General features: G+C 43.1%; 1 pseudogene; it reads left to right on the forward strand.

The window, feature by feature from the left end:
* Positions 1-955: 955 nt before the first annotated feature.
* LOC127655017 (uncharacterized) lies at positions 956-2,891 on the forward strand (annotated as a pseudogene).
* The last annotated feature ends 5,589 nt before the right edge of the window (positions 2,892-8,480 follow it).

Here is an 8,480-nt window from a genome sequence, read left to right on the forward strand (position 1 = left end):
TTATTTCAAAGATGTGTCGTGTGTATGTTACGCGGTTTGGTGACAATAAAAGAGCGGTAATCTTTGACAGTATGACAAAGCCAGAGTACAGTAACATCACAGCGGCACCGTAAAATCTCTCTTGATGCCAGGCGAAACAAAGTCAGAACACCTTAAACTCAAATTCAGCGTGCCGGAACAAAGGCTAAGAGCCGTAACAACTGTTACGGCGTTCTGCTGTGGTTTCTCGTATGGTTTTGGATGTTACGGTTGTCATAGCCCTTTAATTTCTCGTTAAAACAATCAAATTGACTCACGATATTTATTCACATGATAAAGGAGGTCTTGAATACCCCAAAAATGACATTAACTCATTTTTGACCAAACATGATGTTACGGCGTTTTGCCTTTGTAGGGCAGAATAGTGATGCTTTGCAAGCACCACTAAATAATAAGTATGTGAGATTACAATAGTGATGCTTTGCAAGCACCACTAATAATAAGTATGTGAGACTATTTTGCTTCCATCATTGTCGTCATAATGTGAAAGTGGTGACAATTGTTGACCTTTGTTGAAAACTGTATAATTTACTGCTTTACTGCTTTTAAGCTGATCTAATATTGCCTATCGGTCATTGTCAGGTGACGTCACACTCATGAATCGCGAAGTGCATTATGGGTGTAGCCGCCATTTGTAAGGTATCAATGCTGGTGTATTCTGCTTGGAGAATTGTGTTCATAAATGTGATAAAATGGTGCGTTCTTGTTGTGTGATAGGCTGCAATAGTAAGTCTCACGACAGAAAGGGTCACAAACTAAACAACGGGGAAAGGTTTTTTAGCTTTCCCACTTTGAAGAAAGGACATGGACAGCATGTCGCGGACGTAACAAAAAGGAGTCGGATGGCCTGGGTTGGAGCTGTGCGACGCAAAAACATCACCTTTGCAAACATATCCCCGTTTATATATGTCTGCTCTCAACATTTTCATAAAGGTAAGACATAAAGGTGATGATGTTGACAAAGTTGACACATTTGAAGTATTAGTCTTTTATTGTTTATACTGTAAAATGTTATGCAATCGTCTTATACAGGGCTATAAAATAATTATTTTACTTCACTACAGCACTTATTATTTTTGGGGTTTGTACCTTACTTTGTACTTTACTCAACTGCAATGTCAACTAAATGGATATAGATTTAGAATGGAAAAAGGTAAATTTAACAATTTGTAAGGCTTGAAATTTAACGTTACTCACTGTGTTTTTGCAGAAAATTTTAATTTCACTTCGGTGTGACTTGCAGTCTGAAAAGTGCAGCACTGTTTTAATACTTTTTCAGGATTAAAATATTTTTTAGCTGAATTATATTTGCTCAGTGTCTGTACTAATACTTTAGTATAATCTATGATTAATGTTAACACTTTTGGTCCCATGTTTTGAAGATAAAAACTTTTTCATGTTATTGCAGGTCAACCTGCATATGAGATGATGGAGACTGACCCAGACTGGGCACCCGCCCTCCATCTGGGTCACACAGAAATCTCTCACACCAACACTACACGCTCGGCAAGACGAAGTAAGAGGGAGGAAAGAAAAAACACACTGCAGCCAGCTGAAGGAGGTGGTGAGCGAAACACTGAGGAGACACAAGAGGCTGATGGAGATGTTGTGCCACATGCTGAGGAGACACAAGCGGCTGGAGATGGCGAGCAACACACTGAGGAGGAGACACATGATGCTGTAGGACATGGCGAGCAACACACAGAGGAAGGGACCCACACAACTCAGGGGATGGCTGTGACACAAACAGAATGTAACTTGGTGTGCACAGATCTGCAGAAGTTAACCGCCTGTTGGAAGAAAACGTACAGCTGCGACGTGAACTTGAGCACAGGATGTCTGATAGTTTTTTTGGAGACCATGATGATAAAGTTAAGTACTACACAGGACTGCCAAACCTGGGAACCTTTATGGCCTTACTAAATTTTTTGGTGCCTCTCATGTCAGACCAAAAGAAGAAAGTTCTTAGTCCATTTCAAATGCTTCTCATAACCTTTATGCGCCTCAGACTGGATCTGCCTGCACAACATCTAGCCCATCTCTTTCGTGTTTCCCCCAAAGACAGTATACAGAACATTTCATGAAATTGTGTCATTTATTTGTGCAAACCTGAGCCGTTCCATCATATGGCCAGAAAGAGACATTTTACAAAAAATTATGCCTCACCAATTTGTGGAGTCCTTTGGACGCAGAGTAGCAGTGATCATTGACTGTTTTGAGATTTTCACAGAGAAACCATCAAATCTGAAAGCACGTGCTCAAATGTTTTCCAGCTACAAGCACAATCACACTATGAAATATTTGATAGGTATTACACCGAAGGGATCTATTTGTTTCATATCAAAAGGGTGGAGTGGCCGTACAAGTGATAACCACTATTTTCTGTAATCTGTTTTTCTTGAAAAATTGTTGCCAGGGGACATTGTATTGGCTGATAGAGGTTTTGATATAAAGGAAAGTGTTGGCATGTTGTGTGCAGAGGTCAAACTCCCAGCCTTTACAAGTGGTTACTGTCAGCTAGCTGCAAGAGATGTGGAGGAGACAAGAAAAGTAGCTCACCTAAGAATCCATGTTGAAAGAGTGATTGGAAATATTTGTCAAAAATATAACCTTTTAACAGGAACCATACCCATCAACATGATCCTCCCATGTGAAGGTGAGGATATCATATTTTTAGATAAGATCGTCACTGTCTGTTGTGCGCTGACAAACCAATGTCCAACTGTAGTGTAGTACAGTGGTTTTCAACCCTTGTCGTGGGGTCCCATCATTTTGCACTTTTTTTTTTTTTTTGTCTGATGTTCTGAAGTTAAACTTAATTTCAGTGTATGCAACTTTGTTTGTTCTCCTTCCACTGTGTCCATCTATTGCAATGTGCTGATGCTTTATCCTGCTCGACCAGCCTTGCATTAATAAAGCATGTTTGACAAAAAATTTCATAAATGTATTGTTTTTTTTATTCACTTTGACAGCTAAATAAAGTATGAAAACGAACACATTTGTAAGGCTTAATACTTGCATATTTTGACAATTACAATAGTGTTAACTGTTCAAATCACATGAACAGAATATTATATAATTTATATATTTGTGAATGCAAGTAATCACTAACATTAAAGTGCAGAAACTAACACTTTATGTCATACCTGAACAGTGTCAACAACAATACTTTGAGAAAAACCTGAGTGTGTTTGCTTAAAGGAAAACGTATAACATGCAAGACAGCAGCTTGGGCTTATGTGGAACAATGAGAACAGATCCAAATGTCTTCTTCGGCAGGTGCATGTTGTAGCGCCACACAAGTTAGATGAAACCACACAATTGTGCAGTTTTGGTAAGTCACAGGCTACCATGTCGTCCTTGCTTTCTGGTCCACGGCAAATGCACCACAACTTCTCAACACTGTTATCTTATGTACTTCTACTCTTGCAATCTCTCACTCACTCAGTCAGTCGCGATACCTCAAAAATGGCGCCGCGGTGACCCACGTGTCTGACAAAGACCGATATTGAATAATGGCCACACATGGTATGACAGATATGACTGACCTGACTTTACCTTTTGAGTCTGTGCCTAGGAGGAGAGCACCAAAGCTGACTGTTTGCCTGGAGACACAGGTTGAGTCGCTAAAGACTGAAGTAGCAGTGCTGAGAAAATGCTTAAAGGAGTCCCTTGCTCTGCAGAGAGGTATTATTGATGATTACACTCAAAACATGTACACAGCCACTTCAAACCGCTTACCTGCATGTAACAATCCAATTGCCTCTTCCACTCCATATGCCCAGGCCCAACCTGTTCACGTCATGCCAAAACTTTCAGCGACAGCCATTGATTGCAACATCGCACATGAAAATGCAACAGACTTTTCTCACACTTCTTCACTGCTTAATAGCACAACTAGAGCATTAGCTTCAGTCTTGTATAAGTCAAAACTTGAGTCCCCTGTGTTTGGAGGGGATGGAAAAGTTCAGCCTGAGGATTGGCTTCAGCTCGTGGATGTATACAGAACCTCTTTGGGTCTGAGTGATGCCCAGATCCTTCTTGAATTACCTCGCTTCCTAGCCAAAGAGCCCAGGAAATGGTTTTCAGTATTGAGTGAACACATAACAGCCTGGACACAATTCCGCGCTCTATTTAAAAGTGTGTTTCTTCCATCGGACAATCAAGAGTGCATCTTGAGAGGCATCCTTGACTGTGTTCAAACGCCTGTTGAGCCTTTTCCAACATTTGTAGCGCATCTATTGAGCGAATTCAAAAAGCTGAAGTCTTCCCCAACAGAACAAGATCAAATTGAACTGATTTGTAAGCATGCATTGGAGTGATACAGAGTCGCAATTTATGGTACAGAGATCACATCAGTCATTGACCTCCTGATGCGGGCACATGAGCTCCATTCTGTTCTTGGCCCAAACAGCCGTAAGGAGCCCCCGCTTCCAATGAAGGAAAAAGCACGTGAACTTTACTGCTTTAAATGCTCTAAACCTGGTTTTATGTCCCGAAATTGTCCGAACTGTAGCTTTGTGCCACAAGCAGATGTTTTCCTGGTTGTTGCAAAGCAGAAATTACAAACAGGATATGGAACGCCAGGCTGTAATCAGAGTAGCGAGGACCAAAGCAACAACAACAGGGGTGAGCAGGAAAATAAATGTGACCAGCAGAAGGGAAACTTCAGGGGAGGGAGGACATTTCACAGGGGCAATCCTCCCTCCAGAAGGTAAATATGCCCCAACATTCTCCGGTGTCCACACTTGAGCAACTCATCCTGGGTCATGTGGAAGACCCGGCTTCTTCTTCCTTCTGGAACACCCCATTCATTGTCAAAGTACACCTCTACAACAGAGCAGTTGACACAGCTCTTGATACAGGCGCTTCCCTTTCCGCAATTGGGACTAATATTATTTCTGGCATTCCAGGAAGCTCTGAAAAAGTGCACCCTTGGTTATCGCCCCCATTCAATTAGCTAACAGAGCAACTTGCAGCCCAACGTCATTTGGCTGAATATTGGATTCCATGGAAAACGATTCTACCATAGATTTGTTGTTGTCCCTGATCTCGCTTCACCCCTTATCTTAGGGATGGATTTCATGTTAAGCGCTGCAGTCAACATTCATATTCCATCCAGGACAGTAACCTTATGTGACACCATTACACCAGAACCATGTGAACTAGCGAGTGAATGGATGGAGACTACAGCGGTAGGGCGCATGATGTTCATGGGTATCCAAAAATCTGACTTAAATGGGAAAGTCGAGGAGGCATGTTTAGGACAGGGACAAAAACCTCAGTTCCTTGCCCTGGTGGAAGATTTGTGGTGCATTTTTGACGGTCACTTGGGCCATACGTCAATGGCAGAGCACATGATCGACACTGGTAGTGCGAAGCCTGTAAATTTGCCACCTTACCGTATTTCCCTGAGAAAAAGCAGATAATTGAATGCCAGATAAAACAAATGCTGGAGGAAGGAATTATTGAGCCGTCATCAAGCCCATGGGCTGCACCGGTCGTGATCGTAAAGAAACCTTGTGGACAACCCAGGTTCTGTGTTGATTACAGGGGTCTAAATCAGCTCACACTGAAATATTCATATCCTCTACCCCGGGTGGATGAATCACTAGAGTTTCTGTCCCATGGAAAATGTATTACCACTCTGGATCTATCTCGAGGGTATTGGCAAGTGTCAGTTGAGGGAAAGTCTAGACCAATAACGGCTTTTATATCTCACTGTGGCCTATTCAGTTCAAAGTCCTTCCCTTCGGGCTCAGCAATGTCCCCGCTACATTTCAAAGGGTCATGAACGCTGTCCTCGCTGGCCTGACTTATAAATGCTGTGCAGTGTACTTGGACGACATTGTAATAGCTTCACCGACCTTTGAACAACACCTTGAAGACCTTCGGGAGGTTATGTTAAGACTGCAGACAGCAGGTCTCTCTCTAAAGCTCAGCAAATCAGAACTGTCAGTTCTGTCTAAGTGAGCTCAAATTCCTTGCCTACCGTGTCACACCAGAGGGTATATCACCAATCCCGGCAAAAGTAAATGCGGTGACTGAGTTCAGATCACCAAAAGACACAAAGGATTTCAGAGGATTCCTTGGCCTTACAGGCTATTATCAACGCTTCATCCCTGGCTACGCGAGTAAAGCGGAACCACTTTTCCGTCTCACCCGGCAAGAAACACCGTTCTGCTGGGATGAAAATTGCCAGGCTGCTATGGATTTCTTGACTAAGTGTCTCACGTCAGCACCAATCTTATGTTTTCCAAATTTCACACGGCCATTCTATGTACACACAGATGCTTGCGACCTGGGTCTTGGTGCGGCCCTAATGCAAAAAGACGACATGGGACGGGATGTTGTTGTGGCTTTTGCAAACAGAACTCTACACAAGGCTGAGAAACCCTACTTGACGCCTGAAAAGGAATGTTTAGGAGTGATTTGGGCTCTGGAGTACTTTAGACCTTATGTAGAGGGCCTCCATGTGACAGTCTACACAGACCATAATAGCCTGAGATGGCTGATGAACCACCCAAACCCTTCAGGACGTCTAGCGAGATGGTCCTTACGCCTGCAGGACTTTTGTTTTAGTATTGTGCATAAGCCAGGTGTTCAAAACAAGGTCCCTGATGCTCTGTCCCGCAACCCGATTCATTGCGAGTCTGCCCCAATAGACATTCTGCCAGATTATGCAATCATTGGGGGAGCGATCTCCGTAGCCTGTCCTCAGTCGTGCTGACAGACAAAGCACAGTTGAGGCAATTACAGGAAAATGACCCAGTGGTCAGTGAACTTTTATGTGCCCTTAGCAGTGCCGGAAAAGAGGATGTGGATGAAAAGTATGTCATTCACGAGGGTTTGCTGTATGTCAGAGACTCTAAAGTGACTTGTGGACTACATCCAATGAAACAGCTCAAATTCTATGCGCCTACATCCATCAGAGGTACTTTGTTAAAATACTACCATGACCACCCTACTGCTGGACACCTCGGAATTACCAAAACATTGACCAGGCTAAAGATTAGGTTCTTCTGGCCAAAAATTACAGAGGATGTGAAGAGATACGTTACCTCATGTTCCGTGTGTCAATTGACAAAGCCTAGTCAAAAGAAACCAGCAGGTCTGATGGTCCCAATCAAACCACACAAACCCTGGGAATACACTGGAGTAGACTTTGTGGGCCCTCTCCCTTGGACGCAGACTGGAAATGAATATATTCTTGTGTTTGTCGACTACTTCTCGAAGTGGGTAGAAGTAAATGCAGTCCGAACAGCGACAGCGCCAGTTGCTGCAAGTAAGTTCCTGAGCAAAATATTTGCCAGACACGGTGCACCGACTTACCTGATTTCAGACCGTGGTATGCCATTTGTGAGTAACCTCTTCAAGGATGTGGTGGCCACCCTAGGTACAGAACACAGGTTGACTACGGCATATCACCCACAGACAAACTCTACAGAAAGGGTGAACCTTGAAAACAGCCATTCGTGCATACGTGGGGGACAAACACACCTCATGGGACAGATACATACCTCATATATGTTTCGCTCTTCTTACTGCGCCACATGAGAGTACAGGCCTGTCACCGTCAATGATGTTGTATGGACGTGAGCTTGAGACTCACACAACCAAATGTTGATGGAGTGGATGACCCGGATGTAACATACCCGGAGAATTTGAGAGCTTCCTTACAAGACACTCATGATCACGCCAGAGTAGCTCTAGAGGATGGACATAAATGTAGGAAATGATACTATTACCTAAAACGGCGTTCGGTTTCTTATGTTGTGGATGATCTGGTTAGAGTGAAAACACACCCAAAGTCTAATGCAATAGCAAACTTTACAGCCAAGCTGGCTCCAGCATACTCTGGTCCATACAGGGTCTCAAAAGTACTGTCTGATGTCAACTACAGGCTGGAAAAAGTCGATACTGGAGAGGATGTTTGTGTGTTTCACGCTGTGAACCTTCAGCCCTTTCACTATGGAATACTGCTTTGTCCAAACAGAAACTCCCTGATGATTGTGACAATGGACAATCATGGGATGAAGGTGCCTCTATCCTAAATGGGGCTAGAGAATCTGACAATACTGCCTTAAGTGTCGCTGGAGACTGGTTGACCGAACTCCCCAATGACGTTTCCTCAGAAAGCTTACCTGAACAGACACTTGACGGTGCTGTTTTTACAGACACGGAGTGCTCTGATCCAAATGACCCGTTCCAGGGTACTGACCGTTATATCTTGAGACCGAGACAGAACCCCAGAATTACTTCTGACTGGACAGTTAATAGGTGGACTAACCCATCTCATACACACAAAATTGAAGTTAAGTAAGGAGAGATGAAACAATGGTTTTGTTTTTCACTTGTTGTTTATTGACAAATGTTCAAGGTTTGATGTTTTGAAAAAAAGGGAAAGAAAAAAACAATGTATTCCATATGTGGGTGTTGCA

The sequence above is a fragment of the Xyrauchen texanus genome, chromosome 14 (assembly GCF_025860055.1).
Source record: "Xyrauchen texanus isolate HMW12.3.18 chromosome 14, RBS_HiC_50CHRs, whole genome shotgun sequence".
NCBI classification, from domain to species: Eukaryota; Metazoa; Chordata; class Actinopteri; order Cypriniformes; family Catostomidae; genus Xyrauchen; species Xyrauchen texanus.